The following is a 19,769-nucleotide window of genomic DNA, read 5'->3' as shown; positions in this document are numbered from 1 at the left end:
TATATATATACACACACACATGCACACACACACACACACACACACACAAATGTCATTACATGGTGTTCTGGAGGAAACAGAGCACTTCACAATTTCTTTACAGCCTTTCAGTTCTTTCATTTTTCTGGAGAGGCGTAATTTCTGAATGTGTCTCCATTAACATGCACTTTAAAAGATTTGAAATGGCTTATTATCTGTTGAAAATAGCATGTATAGTATCCCCCCACTGGACTGGTGTGAAATGTATTCATGCTAGAGAATTCACTTTATAGGCTAGGTGATGTATAGAGATTGAATGTACAAAAGAAATTAAATTAAAATAAAATGTATTATAAAAAATAAAAAGTAATAAAATGTAAATGAAACAAACTTACTTCATGGTAGCAAACATTCAACAGTCAAGAGAGGAAGGTGTTTATAATCTTAGTCCAAATATAAACTATTTTACTATTTTGACTGTTATTGCAAATTTTATATTGATATGATTCTTTATAACTTACAAAGTAATTATAATCTATTCTGGCATATTGTGATTATAGTGATACCTGATGAATCACATTACTCCATCTATATAGCTATACAATCCCCACGCTCAGAGTTTCTATGCTTAGTCATGTGACTCACTTCGGCCAACTAGATATTAGCAAATGTGATACGGGCCTAAGTGCATGGAAGAACAGCTCCAGCAAGCCATCAGTTATGTGAGTGAAACCATTGTAGACCCTCCACATCCATAGATCTCCATCATGTGTGGCCACGGAGGAGATCATTAGAAGAACCCCACAGCCACACACAGTACAAATTGCAGAATCCTGAGTTAATATGTGGCTTTTATTCAGACTCCTACATTTTAGGATGATTTATTACATAGTGATAGGTTGCTGATACACATATTGCCATTTGATTCCCATATCAGCCTTGTGAAATATTTAGGGAAGATATTGTCTCAGTTTACAAGCGATGAACCTATGGCTCAAATATGTGTTTGCTTTTGAATATTCTGCTACTATAATCATTTATTAATCCTCCAGCAGAAAGAACACAAAAGAAAAACAATGCCCCCAAATTATGTTGTCACAGGATTCTTCAGAAGTTAAAAAAAAGTCTAAGCCGAAATGTGAATCATATTTCCAAAGTTAAACATTATTTTATTTTCTAGTTGAAAAGATAGCTTTAGCATATTTCTGCCAACATGTCTCCTTGGTGCTGGAGAAGACTTATAATAGCCACCACCAGAGAATGTATTTAGAAAACTCGAGTGAGGGTAATATTTATGGATATAAAGTAGCTGTTAGCATTGAACTAAGTTAACACAGCAATTTTTGTTCACATAAGAACATTTCATCCTCAAACGTGATCTTTTTAAAGAAAGTTTTGCATTCTTCCTTCTGGTTGCCAAATTGTATTTCACTCATTGCTGTTTTTAAAGCAAAGCATCATTCACAGTTTTATCAGCTTATCTCTAACCATAATTCACAGCTTCCATTGAAGAAAAGGTAAAATTTTGGTTCATGTTTTATTCTTTTTCATTTTCTTTCCAAGGCATGGCCTTATTATATCTGGGACAACCTGAATGCTTGAAGCTACTACTTTTTAAAAATTTTTTATTTTTGTACAGCAGAATGAAGTGAAATGAGTTTGTTGTTTTAACTCTAAAGAGAACAGAGTCAGTCAAGCTGATCTTCAAGATGTAGACAGTAAATAATGTGATTTATTAGGTCCCCAAGGTCTTTAGGACATCATGCTAGAATGCCTTTATTGCTTTGGCATTTTTCTTAGGTGAGTAGCTCTGGCAGGCATCTTGAACCTCATCTAATGGTATCTCATTTTCTTAGAAGAAAAGCCTATTTGACAACCTCCTCTGTTTTCAGTCCCCTTTTCTGACTCTTTTGTTCAAAGCCAACTCAATAAATCATATTCTCCAACTTTAGTGTACATAAAGAGAACCTTGGAAGCCTGTTAAAATATAGAATTTTGATCCATAGTAACAATTCTAGTCAAAGGATTTCCTGTGGTTTTCAGGAATCTTTTCATTTTTTTAAACAAACACCAGCTGGTTCTGAAGCAGATAGCCTTAAAATATACTTTGTAACCTCAAGTCTACTTATATTATTGTCTTCTTCTAGTTGGTATTGTTAATCCACACAAATGTATAAAAGGTATTTCAAGGTTGATAATAAAGAGAATAAGAACAATCAGCGGTGGAGCTTTCAGTAGCAGGTACAAGACAAGGCATAGCTTTGTTTACAGTGGATTTTGTTCTCTTGGCAAAAGCAAAATGCAACCAAAAATATTCTGATAGTTGTTGTGCTCTTGTGTCAAAAAATACTTCAGATCAATGTAATATAAACAGATTATGATAATAATAAATAAATTTAAAAATATTTCAGATATGCAACCCTCTAAAATAAACATTACTCTAAAAAATGGAATTAGCAAGGTTCTGTTCAGGTCCATAGCAACAGATCATTCCACGTGAGGCCATAACACAGGAGAGAGACTTTTGATTAATGACAACCTATTCTAAGCAGCCTTACATCCCCAGAGTGGGCTTCCAGGAATGCTCATAATCTCCATGAATTAGATTTTCCTCTTTAGGAAAGGAGCTCGATGTTGTATTTTCACTTTGGTAGCTATTCAGATAAATGTGAATTGCTAACAGGCGCAGTTTTGAGTATCAAGGTTAAATCCGATGTATTGGTGCTCTGTTTCTTCCCAGGATGTAGAACTGAGAATATTCGATGGTGATGAATATTTGTTAATGGGAGTGTGACCTGAGAAGAGGAATTTAAGCTGACTTTATGTCTTATTTATAACTGTTTTTTTTTTTCTGTTTTAAAGGTCATTTTGACTTTAAAGATTTCCCCATGAATAATATGTGCAGAAATGTTTCAGCATTAAGATACATGTGCAAATAATACATTAGGACAAAATATTAATTATAATCCAGCTAGTTTTAATGGATGTGATTATGTCATTATTTCTTTTATCCAACCTGCTGTTTTCAGAAGTGGTTAATCGATTTTTTCCTCAGCTTGATGAATTATTTGGTTATAACAGATAAACAAATAGATGTATGCACGTGTGTGTATATATACAGATAATGTATATATATGTGTGTGTATCTATCTATCTATCTATCTATCTATCATCTATCTATATATACAGAGAGAGGAAGAGAGTGAGAATGTACATAGTTATTTTTAAAACTGTCTAAAATATAGATATATCATTTATTTAGTTATCTGGATATCTCTTATTTTTCTGGAAGAAAATTAATGACAGCATTGTTAGGAATGTTAAACGCTGACTTTGTAAGCAGTAAGTGTTTGAATGTATGACTGAAATAACATGGACCTAACCTACAGCAAAGAGGGACCATTATCACATTCATACAGAACTGTGAATACATAACTAGTCAGAGGCATTTGTTTTCTTATATTTTTGCCAGAAACAAACACCTGGAATGTTGCCTAATGAACCCAGCTATTCTCCATCTGTTTTGTTCTGAATTTATTCCCATTTGCTATGTAATTGTGAATAGTGATTCTAAAGGGAACAAGATTTTATGATCCTAGGTCATAAAAATTAATAAAATCTTGGCTTGGTGACTTGGGCTATGTCACATTTGAGAGTGCAAATAGGAAAATATTTTGTATTTATTTAGAGGAAAATGATCTGATGTAGGTTATAAATGAGTTTACTAAAAGCCATTTCCCTTTTGTGAATATAATTATCATCATATAAAACTGGTTAATCAGATTAACTTGGGCGAACTCTAGTTTGAATTGAAATTTTAGGAAATTTAATGCACATGTGATTTTATTATTTGCAAGTGCACATTACATTTCTTATTAGGCTGAATGTGTATCCTAAGAAACTTTTACTCTCATATAGATACAATTACATCAATTAATTATCTTTGAATAGATGTTTCCAGAAAGACTGACAACTACTTTAAAAGAGTTCCTGGGACCAGCAGTTAGTGTAATGACTATGTCGCTGAGCTCCCATGTAGCTGACTGCGGTTTGAGTCCCAGACCCAGTGGCTTAAACTCACGCCGGGTACATGTGCATGCATGCCCAAGATCCCGAGAGGAGAATGGAGGAGACGGGATTATGGCGTTGCCAACCCTCCCTGGGGGTTGATTTCTCACTTTCTGTCTCTCTGCCTCTCTCTGTCCTTCTGGCGAGTGCACGTGCCCTATATAGCAAAAAACCTCTCCAAAAAAAATAGAGTTTCTGATCTTAGTGCTTTGCAGAATCCATTCTGAGTCACAATATTCAGTATACATATACAAGATATGAATATAATATTTTGAGAGAGACAGATGAATTTGTATAAATTTTATTAGAGTACAATGTTATATTTGTTCTACTTTGTTATTAGGTGGTGTTGTTAATCTCTTACTATGTTTAACTTATAAATTTAACTTTATTATAGGTATGTATATCTAGGGGAAAATGTATGTATGATCAGTATTATTGGCAGTTTCAGGATCCACTGGGGGTCTTGGAAGGTATTTCCCACAGTAAAGGAGGGTCTACTGTAATATCCTCTTTTCCTTGGTAGGTGTGTAAATTCTTTGGAATTTGTAACATTACTATAAATATGCATAGTGGTATATCAAAACATCTTCCAACACTGGATTTGTGCATTTAATCACTTTGCCATTACAAAGACCACCATGGCTATTTTTTTTTGACAATTCCACCATTATGTTTAAAAGAGTAATTTATGTTCAGTAGAATTATGCTATTGTCCTGTCAGAGAACATAGACATTATGTCTTCTGTGTTCAAAAGCATACATGTCTATTAAGCATGCTTTCATGGTATGGGTAGAAACATGACATAATGATGCCTTTGGAATATCAGAGTACCTGATTTAATAAGTATTCTCTTATGTTTATTACAGACAATTTCATTATGCTTTAATTTTAATTATGCAAATTTCAGTGGATAATGACTGACTTGTCAGGTGACTAACAAATGCCAAGCACAGCGTAATCTCTGTAGCAGATAATAATAGGTGGACTGCTTTTCACTTGTATGGCATATTGCATATCCCAGTACATTTTTGAAAAATGTATAATAAATATTAATCAATACCCTTCCCCAGTTACATAATCTTAGGTTACTATCTTCTTACTTTCTTCTCTTGCCACTTTTCCCCCTTTCCTTTCCTTGACCAATCCTCTCTTTTCTATATTTTGGTGTTGATTCTCCCTGTATTTTTGAAATCAATAACCATGTCAGGTTGTTTCATCGCTCTGCTGCTAATGTCTAACCCAATTTTTTGCATAGGGTATATGCTCTATGATATTTATTGGATGAATAAATTCCCATCTTATCAAAGAATGAATTTCAAAGAAATAGAAAAAAATTTTAAAGCATTTCTAGAACCAGAATAAGAACCCATTATTTTGTTCCTGGATCTTATTTTTCTCTTCTCCCATTAACCATTTCCATACTATTTAGATTTTAATAGGAATGCTCCAAATTGTAACCAAACTTACATACGGAGCTTAATCATTGATCTTTGACAGTTGAAGTATTCTTACAGAGAAAAATGATGATGATATCTTCTCTTTAATTTTATTTTTTGCCACAGGGCACCTGTGCTCACCAGAGAGAGACAGAGAGACAATGAGAGGGAAAATGAGAAATCACCCCTCAAGGGAAATGAACATGCAGCAATCTCTTCTCCACCATTCTCTTCAGGAATTTGGGCATGCACATACACGTGCCCAGGATGAATTTTTAAATATATTTTTTAATTTCAATTTCTTCTGTACATTCAATCATATATGTTACTTAGCTTGCAAGGTGAATATTCTAACATGTATACATTTCTGACCAGTCCAGTTGAGAATACTATACATGTTATCTTCAACAGGTAATAACCTGTTTCTTTGTCCCATAAATGCCTTATCTCTCTATTTTTCTCCTAATGTCCTTCTGCAGACTATACTCCTTCACTCACCTTCTTCCCACACTGTCTCTGGTATTTATAACCATATTCTATGTTTCTGTAGCCTCTAGTCATTCAGTTTTGGCTATAGAGTATGGACACTGGGTATATATTAAGTGGAAACATACAATATTTTTTCTTCATAGCCTGGCTTGCATCTCTCGGGATGATTTTTTCAAGCCGCCAGGTCTGAGACTCAAACCACGGTCAGCCATCTGGGAGTCCAGTGGTTAAAGCACTGCTGGCCCCATGACGAAGATATCTTATTAGTCGAGATCACAACAGCTGGAAAACTAAGGGAAGTAACTCAATTTTAGCAACAGAAATATGACTGGGTACATGAAGGTTTTCCTAGAAATTTATTAGTGTAAATTTTAGAATTGATTTATGGTGATTCTTGTAAACTTTCATTCTATGAAAACCGTTAGAAATTCAGTGCATGCTTATTTCTCCTAAATGATGAGAAAATAACTCCATTGAGCCTCTGAACTTTTCCAAATTCCTCTTCTTACACAATGCTCAACCAATATCTAATACTTGGTTAACAGGTTAACAAATCATTCAGCTACATAATTTCAATTATGCCTAGTAGCCAGATCTTGAAGATGTTTTTTAAACATGAAGGATTATTACTGTGCAAAAATTTCTCATCTATTAACTTGTATAGGTTATTGTATTTGAAGTTGCTATGTCTTGCACATTCTTTAAACATGAAACCATTAATAATTTTTATTACTGAAGGCAAACACAAATGTACAGTTTTTTAGTGACTAATGAAGTCAGGAAGTTATTTATAACTTTGAACAAATGTTCATACAAATATCAGGAGTTCTTGGGGGGACTAAAAGGAAAAAACATTTGGAGGAGGGATACGGAGGAGACAGAGCATTGATGGGACGAGGAGGTAATGGTGTTATCGGTTGAAGATATTTTGATCAACTATTGGAAAGAAATGTTCACATATTGAAATGTTCACTTGGTAAGTTAAATAACATGATTGTATAAAAAATAAAAAATAAAATTATTATTAAAAAAAGAGAATCAAATTTAAATATAAAAAAATCACTGTTGGTTGTCTGTAACGTAGTATAGCTTCACTTCTTTTTTATTTCATTTTTTATACATTCAATTACCTTTTTTAGCTTACAAATGAATATTTCAATATGTGAACATTTCTCCTTAGTCCAGATGATTAAACTGTAAAATATCTTCAGCAGATAACACCACATTTCTTTGTCCCATTAATGCTTTGCCTCCCTATTTTTCTTCTAAATGTCCTTCCTCAGGCCCTACTCTTCCATGCACACTATATTTGGTATTTAAACCCATTTATTGTGTTTGTATATTCTTTAGTCAATTAGTTTCAATCATAGAGTGCTTCTGATAATTTGTTTCACGGGTCATAATCTCTGGATGTATGTCCCTCTAGGCCTTAGACAGATTGAAACTCTCTAAAGGAATCTTGCAACCAGAAATGAACAATGGATTGATCAGAAAAAGGTCTTATACTCTAGTCTAAATATTAGCTGACCCCACTATTTTTTGATAAGTGATAAAAACGTAGATCAGGGCAACTTTTTGAATTATAGTCTTAACCTGAAACAGGAGCTCACTAGCAGTACCTGTTTCATTCAGAAAATAAAATACAAAACACTGAGGTTTGGAATATTATCAGTTTCTTAGAACATAGTCTCTCTTTCTTGATTTAATTTTTTTTTCTGAGTATCTTTTAAAGTTTTTCTCGTTAGCAATACAAAAAGGCATTATTTAAAATTTCTTCGTTAACTTTGCTATAAGTACATGCTTAAGTAAGAATCACCCTTTAATTTAGTTTGTTCAGGAAAACTGTCTCTTCTGCCAAAACATCACAGATCTCCAAGAGAGATGAAAGAAGTAGATCTGTACTGGTTTCAAAGCAGACTTTTAGGATATCCAAAATTGAATTATGCTGCAGTGGAAACAGGAGGACCAATAATTGTGCAATTATTAGAACAAAGAAGTTAGTGATGAGCAAGGATTAGAGAAGTTTATAAGGGATGAAAAAAAAAAAAACCATTGGTTTACCAAATTCCAACCTTTTCCTGTATTTTTAAAGTGGAAAAAGTTGGAATTTGGTCAAATGTATGTCCCTCTAGGCCTTAGACAGATTGAAACTCTCTAAAGGAATCTTGCAACCAGAAATGAACAATGGATTGATCAGAAAAAGGTCTTATACTCTAGTCTAAATATTAGCTGACCCCACTATTTTTTGATAAGTGATAAAAACGTAGATCAGGGCAACTTTTTGAATTATAGTCTTAACCTGAAACAGGAGCTCACTAGCAGTACCTGTTTCATTCAGAAAATAAAATACAAAACACTGAGGTTTGGAATATTATCAGTTTCTTAGAACATAGTCTCTCTTTCTTGATTTAATTTTTTTTTCTGAGTATCTTTTAAAGTTTTTCTCGTTAGCAATACAAAAAGGCATTATTTAAAATTTCTTCGTTAACTTTGCTGTAAGTACATGCTTAAGTAAGAATCACCCTTTAATTTAGTTTGTTCAGGAAAACTGTCTCTTCTGCCAAAACATCACAGATCTCCAAGAGAGATGAAAGAAGTAGATCTGTACTGGTTTCAAAGCAGACTTTTAGGATATCCAAAATTGAATTATGCTGCAGTGGAAACAGGAGGACCAATAATTGTGCAATTATTAGAACAAAGAAGTTAGTGATGAGCAAGGATTAGAGAAGTTTATAAGGGATGAAAAAAAAAAAAACCATTGGTTTACCAAATTCCAACCTTTTCCTGTATTTATACAGTGGAAAAGGTTGGAATTTGGTAAACCAAATCAAACAAAATATAGTGCCTATAAATCAAACAAAATATAGTGCCTATAAATGTCAAAGTGAATCAGTTTTAGATCATAGTGCATTTAATTGGATATTGTATAGATGATTCTCTAACTTAGTGTGTGTGTGTCTCTCTTTCTCTCTCTCTATATATATCCTAATTTTGACTATTTAGGTTCTTTTTCCATTAAAACAAAACAAAATAAAACTCCTCATTTTGCTTTCTTTAATCTTATCCCTAAAATTATTATCACCAATTTTCTAAAGTTACAACTTCTACCATCACTGTTGATTTCTTCCTTTGGGTCATTTTTCAAATTCAATGGTATTCAGAACAAATATATTTCTAGAGTTATTTTTATATGCAATACTTCACCACTTCGGTAATTTCTACCCCATTTCAGGCTCCATTATTTCATTTGCCCTGTAATTCATCTTTTATACTGTTACATGGTGATTTTTCAAATTACATAAAACTAACTGGTAATATCCTTATTTTATGGGCAAAAAACTAAAACTAAAAAATAATGGTAGAGATACATTTATTAACATGGTACTTTTTATTTCTGGCTTTCCAAATGCATTTGCATTTCTTTCCATCTCAATTTTCTCTTAATTCCTTATATGCCACAGGGCAGCAATCACTGAGAGAAGGAAAACATTGAGATGGGCTCTACCTCTTTTCCAGGTAACTGTTTGGGGAGAATTTTCAGGTCACAAGACAGGAAATTCCAGAGGAGTTCAATGATTTCTTTCAGCAGAGGAGACAGAGTTTAGTGTATGGGGAGGATGGGGCTGTTATAATTTACAGAAGAAAAATAAAATAGAGGCGGGAATTGCACAGTTTTAAATATATGCAAAGGAGTCCTTTTTAGTCTTTGGTTCAGTACTCATCTGCCTCTGCAGGGTAAGAACCACTAAAAAGTGAAAGGTAGGACAATCCCAAAGCTTGTAGAGAACTGTAAGTAGGTCATACTCTAACCAGGAAGAGTACAAAAACCTTCTAGTAAAAGGGGAATTCAGTAAAATCATTTAAAGTTATTGGTCATACAAAGAAGAAGGAAAATACAACCCAATAATCAATAGAAAAAAGAAATGAACCACAATCAAAATAAACACAGTGAAAACTGAGTTATAATACTAGGAAGAAAGTAAAATGACACTTCACATTATGGAATAAAATATCTATAAATTGTATATTTCATAAGGGCTGGCATTCATAATATATAAAGAACTCTTACAACTGAATAATACAAAAGACAAATGCCCCAATTTAAAAATGTTCATAGGATATAAATAAACATTTCTCCAAAGAATATATAAAAAAACCCAATAAACACATGAAAAGATGTTCAGTATCACTAGTCATTAGGAAAATGCAAATCAAGTCTACATTGAGATACCACTCCATATCTAGTAGGTAGCTATAATAAAAAGATGAATGGTAAATTCAGTAAGGATGTGGAGAAATTAGACCCCTCTTGCATTATTAGTGAGAATGTAAAATGTTGTAGCTATTTTGGAAAAGAGAGGTTAGCAGGTCTTGAGCATGTTAAACATAGAGTGATCATATCACCCACGAATTCTACTCCTAGACATATACTTGAGAGAAGTGAAAACGTATGTCCGTAAAAGATAACCAAAAAGTTGAAACAACTCAAATGTCCAGCAGGTAAGTGTATAAACATAATCTGGAGAATCCGTACATTAGTCTATGATTCAGTCATAAAAAAGCAAAGTACCAATACATTTTACAACAAGGACAAGCTGTGGAAACATCATGCTAAATAATGGATGTCTAACAAAAATTGCCATATTTTATATAATTCCATTTAACATAAAAAAAGATAATATATCAGCAGAAAAGTGACTCATGGGGTTTATCCCAGGAATGCAAAGTAGAGTTATCATTTGAAAACCAATGTAGTTCACCAACTTACCATATTAATAACATGGCAAAGAAATACAATATAGTTATGTATACACACACAAAAGCAATGATCATGATAAAAATCCTCAGCAAGTTAAGACTAAAAGGGAACATCTTCAGTTCATTAAGAGTATATGTAAGGGAACTGGCATGATGGTGTAATGGCTACCTTGCTTGACTTCCATGTAGTTGACTGTGGTTCGAGTCCTGGACTTGGCAGCTTAAAACTCACTCTGGGCACATATGCGTAAGTGCCCAAAATCCTAAAAAGAGAAGGGAGGACATAGCATTGCAATGTGGCCATCCCATTGGGCAGTGATTTTTCACTTTCTGTCTCTCTGTCTTTCTGGCGAGCACATATATCCTATAACAAAAACCCCTCTCTAAAAAAAAAAAAAACCAAAAACCCCCCCAAAAAACGTGTACATAAGAAAATCTTTCAGCTAACTTTGTAAATATCTTAGGTAGGAAACAGTTCCCTTTCATCACTTCACTGCAATATTTTAATATTTTTACCACTTTGGGGGAAAGCTGGTTTGGTTTAAGTAACTGTATTGGAATTATCTAGTCAGCTGACTCAGCCTCTAGAAGAGAGCAGTAGGGTGCTCTTATAGGGCCATGTTTTGATTCCTTCTCAGTATTTTTTTTCAGCACTCTTCTTTTTACTATTTAAAAGAATGAATTATTATGTTGGGAGATAGAAAAGATGTTGCAGAGTCTTTGCTTGCCTCCTCAGACCTCTCCTTCTCTTTCCTTCCTTTCTATTCTGGAGAAGCCTTCATCTCTGAAGACTTGTTTACCCTCCATATCCCAGTGCGGTTCATCCAGTTGGAAGATCTGGCAGATTAGGAGAAAACCAGAGGTGTCTTGATTTATTTTTCCATCTCTTTCTCTGCTGAATCTTAAATGGAGAATAGCTCTATTTTTTGACCAAAGGCTCTTCCCCTGTATCTGCAGCTTTCCCTTGTAACTGTCACCTTCATTTGTCTCTCAGGCCTAGGAAAGGAAGCATGGACGTTTCCAGGTTTGCATCCCTTGGTCTTCCTGTGCATGCTGGGTGCCTGTGGTCAGAGCTGCCTGAACCTAAAGGTGGATTAGGACAGGAGGACCCTGTTGGAGATCACTTCTTTGTTGTCTCTCTCTCTATCTGTCATGGACTTAATAAATAGATTGTTTTTACAAAAGAATTAAAACCACTTTCTGCTGTTGTAGCCCCAGGGTAGTTCACTATCCTTTGTGGATTTCCTTACTCTTTCTTTTTTCCCATACCTTTATAAATAGCCCTTCATTACTTAATTAAACGATGCCCAATTATCTGTTCTTGAATGGACCACCTAACTAATGCAGAGCGAAATTATAGGATATCATCTAGTTGAAATGCAGATTGATTAAATTTTAGATAATTTGGGCCTCCGTTGGCTTTGCTCTTGTTTATGTGGAAATATGACTAAATGCCAAAAACATCACTGCTGGCGTTTCTGGAGTTAGTTCCTCTTAGGGTTCTCTTTGCCCCATGCCTGCTCTACCTGTTTACTCACTGTCTAATTAGGGCTGCTGAGCCAGGGACATAGCTTATTCACCTTGACACACCTGCTCTCTTTCTACATGCAAAACAGTTATTGACTTGTTCCTAATGACTCCTGTACATGTGAAAGGTAGTTGTGATCAGGAGGAATTTAAGAAATCTTACAGCATTTGTATTCTGTCTTTGGTATCAAGGCTATTTCTACCAATTATGATCAAGTTGAACTTTATAGACTCAATGGATTTCTTCAACCCTTGTTTAGTTATAATGAAATAGATTGTTCTTTGGGTTAAAATTTTTCTTTGCATTTTAGCTGATTGTGAGAAGGCATATTTTAAAGAAAATGTAGGGGATGATCAGTTATAATCACTGTAATATAAGCGCTAGACGTATCATCCTCTCCCATCTGAGAGAACTAGTAATTTATCATAGATGACTTAGGAAATGTCAAATTTAGTTAGTTTTTTCCATGTATTAAGTGCAGTACAAACACGCACACACACACACTAACTGGGTTACATTAGACCTAGGTCTGCTGAGTCTTTTGATGGCTGTTGATGGGATCTGAGCTCAAGTTAAAGTTCATTCCTTTCTTTTATTAGAGAAAGAGAAGTCAGGGATTCCTGATAGAGTCCTGTCATGCTGTGATCCTCCCCCAAGTGTCCCAGCCAGTCAGGATCCTGGGTGTGCCCAGTATGTTTGTGTCCACATGGGATCTGAACCCCAGGCTTTTGCATTGGCTCCAGTGTAGTGCAGCACCAGTGACCTTCCGTCTCTACCTGGACTGAGAGCAGGGGCACACTAAATCCTGTGCTTATTTATCCCCTTTTTCATGTGCTTTTACAGTCTTACTATGCTACTGATTTACTTATCAAGTAAAATATTCAGTTTCATAATATAGCACACAAGTACTAAGCATTAGGAACATTTTCTAAATTGATCTTGTGAGTCTATACTATACATTCACAGTAAACTGAGGTTCTGTATTTTTAGGGAAAAATTTTCAAAAATTACGTTAGATTTAGTAAAATCTGAAAGTAAAACCTAAGCAAGTTTGTGCATGTTAAAATATTAATATGAAATTCAACTGTGAAATAGTAGAAATTTTATGTCTGGTTTGAACTGCAGGATTCAAAATCATGGTTTTTGCAATTTCAGAATCATAAATTTTTTTATTTTAGAGATTTTATGCTGCAGGGTGCATGTGCTTGCCAGAGAGAGACAGAAAGCAAGAAATCATCACCCAGAGGGGATGACCACACAGCAATCACAATCCCTTATCTTCTTTCTATTCTCCTCTCCGGATTTTGGGCACACATGTGCATGTGCCCAGAATGAGTTTCAAGCCACTAGGTCCAGGACTCAAACTGTGGTCAGTCATGTAGGAGTCCAACAATGTAACCATTATGCCATCTGCTGGTCCCCAGAATTCTAGCTTTTTGAGCCTTCTGAAATTTGCAATTTCAGACACTCAAGTATTGATAGTAAACTTAAAATCTTTGGTTACAAGAAATTAATTATTAATTTAAAAAGACAACCAGTAACACTTTTATTTACTGGACAAAAGTGATGATATATAATAGATTTGGTAAACTCTATTGTCAATATTTACAGTAATTTTTTAATAATTCAGAATTTACATTAATATAAAATTCAAAACAACCTCATGTGCTGATCACTCAAGGGGTCAATGGATTTCTTCAACCCTTCTTTAAGTATAATGAAATAGATTGTCCTTTGGGTTAAAATGTGGATATTGATGTGAGAGGTAGACAGGGAGGAATGAATGAAGCAGTGCTAACCAGTAAGGATAATCCTGGGAAGAGCAGAGAACTTGGATTTAGTAAGGGAGTTGTCAGTACTCTGTGCTACATTTCAACAGTGTTATGAAATAATCTAATGTGATTTAATGAACCTATTTTAAAACATATAAGTGTATGTATAGTGTATGTATGAGAAAAGTGAGTGTGTAATAAAAATATACCATATAACATTTTTACTTTTTTATTGAGAATTTGCATTCTTTTATAATTTGATTTTATTAACAGATCAAAAGAATACAGAACATAGAGAGAACTAGGGAGGAAGGTAAGGCTAGGACCAAGGTTTAGTCTCAAAACTTATAATTTTGTTAATAACTTTCTGTTTCACCTTGGCATAAGGTGTTTTCTTGCCCCAAAGTCCTTGACATTCATGAATTTTGTTTTATTCTAAGATTTTCATAATAAATGTGGTTAAGCATACAAAAAAAGCTGGAAGAACTTCACAGTGAAGGTCCACACGTCTGCTACCTCAATTTTACCATTAGTACTGTTATATTTGCTCTGTCACATTTCTCTCCATTTACTGAGCCTTCTTTGTACTCACCAATTCACTTAATTTTATTACATTGCAAAGTAAATTTCAGATACAAGACATATTCAGCTAAATATGTCAATAAATATTTGCTATTCAATAGAAAAAGATAATGTTTTATATTAATCACATTACTCATCAATCACTATATGAAGCATACTACTTGCAGTATCTGACTGATATCTCCAACAAAGCAATGAGAAAGATATTATTTTTATTCATTATACTTTCTAAGTGAAATAGCAAAGATAGGTTGAGTCCTCATACTTTGGATGTCTAACTTTTCTTTTTGCTGTATCTCTGTACCTCTAGCTGGAGAAAGCTCTCTTCAAGAGCCTATGTGGTTAGATTGAACCCACTCAGATAATCCAGGTTACAGAATTACTGTATTTTAGGCTCATAACTTAAATTACATTTTCAAAATCCTTTTTGTCATAAAATGTAACCTATTTGCAAGTCTCAGTGCATTATTTGGGAGGACATTCTGCTTACTACAGACACAATGCTATGCCACCTCTTTCAGTAGTTCTCTATTTGAAAAAAGTTTTTGATCATCCAACTATTTTTGAAAGCATATTTTTGCTAAGAATAAAGTATTAAGAAGGTAATTAATGTTTGAGGATAAGATCTGCAAGAAATTATTATAAAGTCCATATTTACTTTTTGATTTCTGGCTATATTTTGAAAGCCAAATGTATCAGGATGTGAATAAGAATTGGAATAATCTTACCTGGGAACTATTTGCTTTCCTGTGTAATGAGGTTTTTTTTTTTTTTATTTATTTGAGGCTAATAGCTGAATTGTCCTATGATGTATGTAAAAACTTAGAATCATCTAGTTTTGCTTATTTTCGTGGGTAATACATGAAACTATCACTATTGCTCATAAGCCTTAAGCTTTTTCTCAACATATGTTTATTCTAGTTATATCCTGAAGGGTATTGTACACATCATTGCCTTAGTGCATCCAAATAGCAATAATTCAGGAAGCATACCAGATGGGATTGGCTTGCCTGTGAATGGCAGATGTTGGTCATTCATTCAGGATTGCCAGCTAATATAGGTGAGAGGTCGAATGAAATCTGAGTTTACCATCTGGCTTTCTTGCCTCTTTTTACCATGCCGAGGTTATGCATTGTTTTTATTACTAGGGGATCTCTCACAAAATATAGAAACCTTAAGACATTTGTGGGACACAGATACTATTTACTACCTGTTGATGATGATGTGTTTAGTATTCTCAACTGGACTGAGGTGATAATCATGTTAGGTAAAGTCTCTTTACAATCTAAATGATGTATAGTGATTGAATGTACAAATAATAATAATAATCAATTTTAAAAAAAACCTCTATATGATTTCAAAAGTAAAATGACCCAAACCAATTAAAAACATCTTTGTTCTCACAAATAGCAGTAACATATGCTTTCAACATCCACACTGAAGCAAATGAATTAGTTCTTAATTGCAATCTTACAATAATTTCTTGTTGATGTTTTTATCAGTTTTGATTTTATAATAATTTGTGAAACCTCATTCAGGGCATAATATGTCTATATTATGTGGCTCATCTTTAGAGTTCAAAGGTTTCTCAATACTGACACCAGCACAATGAAAACACTCAAGTTTTTGATGATCTAGTTAGTTCCATCATTCAATCATTTATTTTATTTTAGAGCTATGATGGACCTATGTCATTTTATTTTAGGTTAGTATGCCAAATGAGGGCTATAAATAGGGAACAGACTCAAAAAAAGTTAATGGACTAGTAGAAAAGAATGATATGTAAATAAATTATGGCCATTGAGTTATAAGCAACATAACTGAAATTATTAAAGGAACCTAGAGGAGACAGACCTAGGTAGGATGAAGACTTGAAAGGCATATAAGTAAATCTTCATGTGAATGTGCAGGCAGGCTTCTTTACACAATGGCATGAACTAAGACTCAAAATGTTAGAGATTAAATTTCTATTTGTCTTTGCAATTTGTGTGTGTGTGTTAGATGGCATTTAGGACCTATTTTGGAATAGCACCCCAGAACTGTTTAAGACAGTTTCTGTACATGTAAAATATGTCAGGTGATCCTAAAAATATTTGTAAAAGGACCTATCAATATCTTGCAGAATGAATTAAGGCTGCTGACATATGCTGGATTCTACACAGAATCTAAATAGTATTTTATAGACAATGATTTCGGGAAACTGCATGAGATTTATTTCTGCATAAATCTTCAGGTATTTATCTAGCGATGCAGATACCTAAATTGCCTTTCAGCCATAAGTTTCTCAACTTCTAAAAGAAGTAAAGTCCCAGGTATCATGTCATTCCACAACTGCTTCCATAGTACAATGATTATTACGGTCATTTGGATTTTTTTGGTCTCTAGAAAATACTTTCCATCCCCATTTTTAACATGATAGTCACATATGGCAGAAATTCAGAATATAATTTTCTTTCTTCCCCCACTTCTGTTCCTGTATCCTCTTCTCATTTTCCTCTATTTCCATTTATATATATGGAACACCTGCATGCCAAGCACTGTGGCACACAGTCAAGGGAGTCAAAAGAGCAAGGACATAATGTAAGAGAGACAAAATATATAAGCACAAATCAAAGCACAAAATGTAATCATTTAGCACTTGGTAAACTGAGTTATAGGGAAGGGTGGGTTCAATATAAGCCATTTTATTCCTTAAAAAATCCCCAACCCAATCGCTAGATAGTTGTTTGATTTATTACCTAGGCTAACTGGTGAGCATGGCAGTTGGTTGGGGTGGGGCAGCGTGCCCAAAGTGTGTTACCTCCCAGACTGCACCGTGGGCTTGAGCAGTAGCCATCCAGCAGTGTTGATGTATGTGCATGTGTGCTGATAGGACACCTCTCGTTCACCTCTCAATGCTCTAGAGACCCATCGCCTGCCCTTATCCGACTGTAGCTTTACAGGAGTGAGAGTTGTAGCATGTAACCATGGAAAGAGTAGTGCAATAAGCTTAAGGGATCTCAAGTTGGCACATTGGTAACCTTAGTACAACTCTGTTTTAAATGAATATTCAGCCTGCTTCTCTAACCTGCAATCAGTAAGGTCGATAAAAACCTTACTGTGTAACGTCACTAAAGAAGATATTCATATTTGGTTGAAACTTGATCTTAGTTTTATGAATGAATTTCAGTTAACATGCTCAGAAGCATGAAACCTTGCATCCAACTAGCAGATGAGAAGTCAATTGCTTTTACTCTAGAGAAATTATTTTAAAAACCCCCACAAATCCATAGATAAAGGGGCTCACTACTAGTGATTATCTGATTGCATGCATTAACTCCTGCCTCTTATATTAAATTAATAAGTTAATAGTTTCACTTTTTTGAATAACACAACCAGGAACTGAAAGTACTTCTAATGCTTAAACATGCAGATTTTTTTTCCTCACACTTGTAGGATTTGAAGGACCAAACCTCAGATATAATTTTCTTTTCTTTCATTTTTAAGAGAGATTTTTTTGCAGTAGGGTGCATGAACTTGCCAGAAAGACAGAGACAGAAGAGAGACAGAGAGAAATCACCCCCCCCCACCCTGCCCAGAAAGTATGGCCATGCCACAATCCTTTCTTCTCCATTCTCCTCTCAGGATTTTGGGCATGCATGCACACGTGCCCAACATGAGTTTTAAGCTGCTGGGTCTGGGACTTGAACGATGGTCAACTACATGGGAGTCCAGTGACATAACCATTATGCCATCTGATTTTCTTTTCTCCTCATGGACAAAGGAGGTTAGGTATGGCTTGCATAAATGTGAAAATCTAAAATTCCTGATGTGCAAATATGGTCTGTTCTCTGGTAGCAAAGAATATTTTCTTTGAACCTCTTTATTTATTTATTCATTTTTGAATGTCTGTGAGTGGCTGTTTACACTCAAAAGTATGAGTGACCTTCATTTTCCAAGTATTCAGTTGTTTTGAAAAATATCTGTTTCATGGAGGAATTTGCTGACTCACTGTTTTAATTCATTTTGTAGATAAGGTGTTGGAATCATAGAATTATGATTAACACTGAGAAGTCCACATACATTAATGAAAACTGCTTGTTCTACCCTGGCATGTTTTGTCACTAGGTGTGACACTGACAGTACAAAGTGAAGCTTCCTAATCCTCACACTGTTTTCATCATGGACAGTTTTCTGTGGAAAGAAGACTTATTTAGACATGTGTATGTATATTGTTTATGTCGACTTTATGTCTACTTCCTAATGAGTGTAATAGAATTGAGTTTTCATGGTGAGCTATGGAGGACTAAATGTAATTTGAGTTACTATACTTTGGCTAATTTTGAGATTAGCATACGAAATATTTTTATCCTTCTTATGTTCATTTAAAATCTATGTTGTGAATACCATCAGGTTTAAGATATAAAAAGAAAGGAGGCTTCATTAGGAGAAAAAGTAATAGAATATAGATTATAGAGATGGTAAGGTAATAAGAAATTTTCACAATATTCTATTTGAAATTAGGGCATCCTATTATATTACTAGATATATATATATTCATTGCCATCCCACTTTAATATTCAAAGAATGTTCATTATTATGACTTTAATAAATGGTTATTTTAATGTTTTTCTCTCTTAGTTTGGTGAAAAGTCTCATCCATATTAATTAAAACATTTTTAAAGAATTATTTACATAATTTTATCATAATCATTTTTTCAATTTGTTATAGGGCACACATGAGAGAGAGAAAGAGAGGAGAGAGAGAGAGAGAGAGGAGAGAGAAAAAGTGAGAAAGCAAGTCTCTAGGTCTGGGGACTCCAACCATAGTTGGCCATATGGGAATCTAGCACCTTAACCACCATGCCACCTGCTGGTCTTATCCTTATATTTTTAGAACATAGCCTTTGTTCCTGCATAGATAAAAACTATGAAAAATCTTTAATGTTTTACTTAAAAATGAGAGGGGAATACCATTAGCAATTCCATAATTGATAACTTATTTAAAAACGTACATTGAGGTGTGAGATAAAAGTATTCCCTTTTAAGGGGCTCAACCTTCCTCCCACTGTATTTGTCTTTTAAATATGCTCTTTTCTGCACATTAAAATTTTTTTTTGTTCTTTTTCGCCTGCCTCCTCACTTTAGAGAAATACTGTTTGCTGCCCTACATT

Source organism: Tupaia chinensis, unplaced genomic scaffold, assembly GCF_000334495.1.
Source record: "Tupaia chinensis unplaced genomic scaffold, TupChi_1.0 Scaffold000085_1, whole genome shotgun sequence".
Classification (NCBI taxonomy): Eukaryota; Metazoa; Chordata; class Mammalia; order Scandentia; family Tupaiidae; genus Tupaia; species Tupaia belangeri.
The sequence above is the reverse complement of the archived record's forward strand: the minus strand, read 5'-3'. Positions refer to the sequence as shown.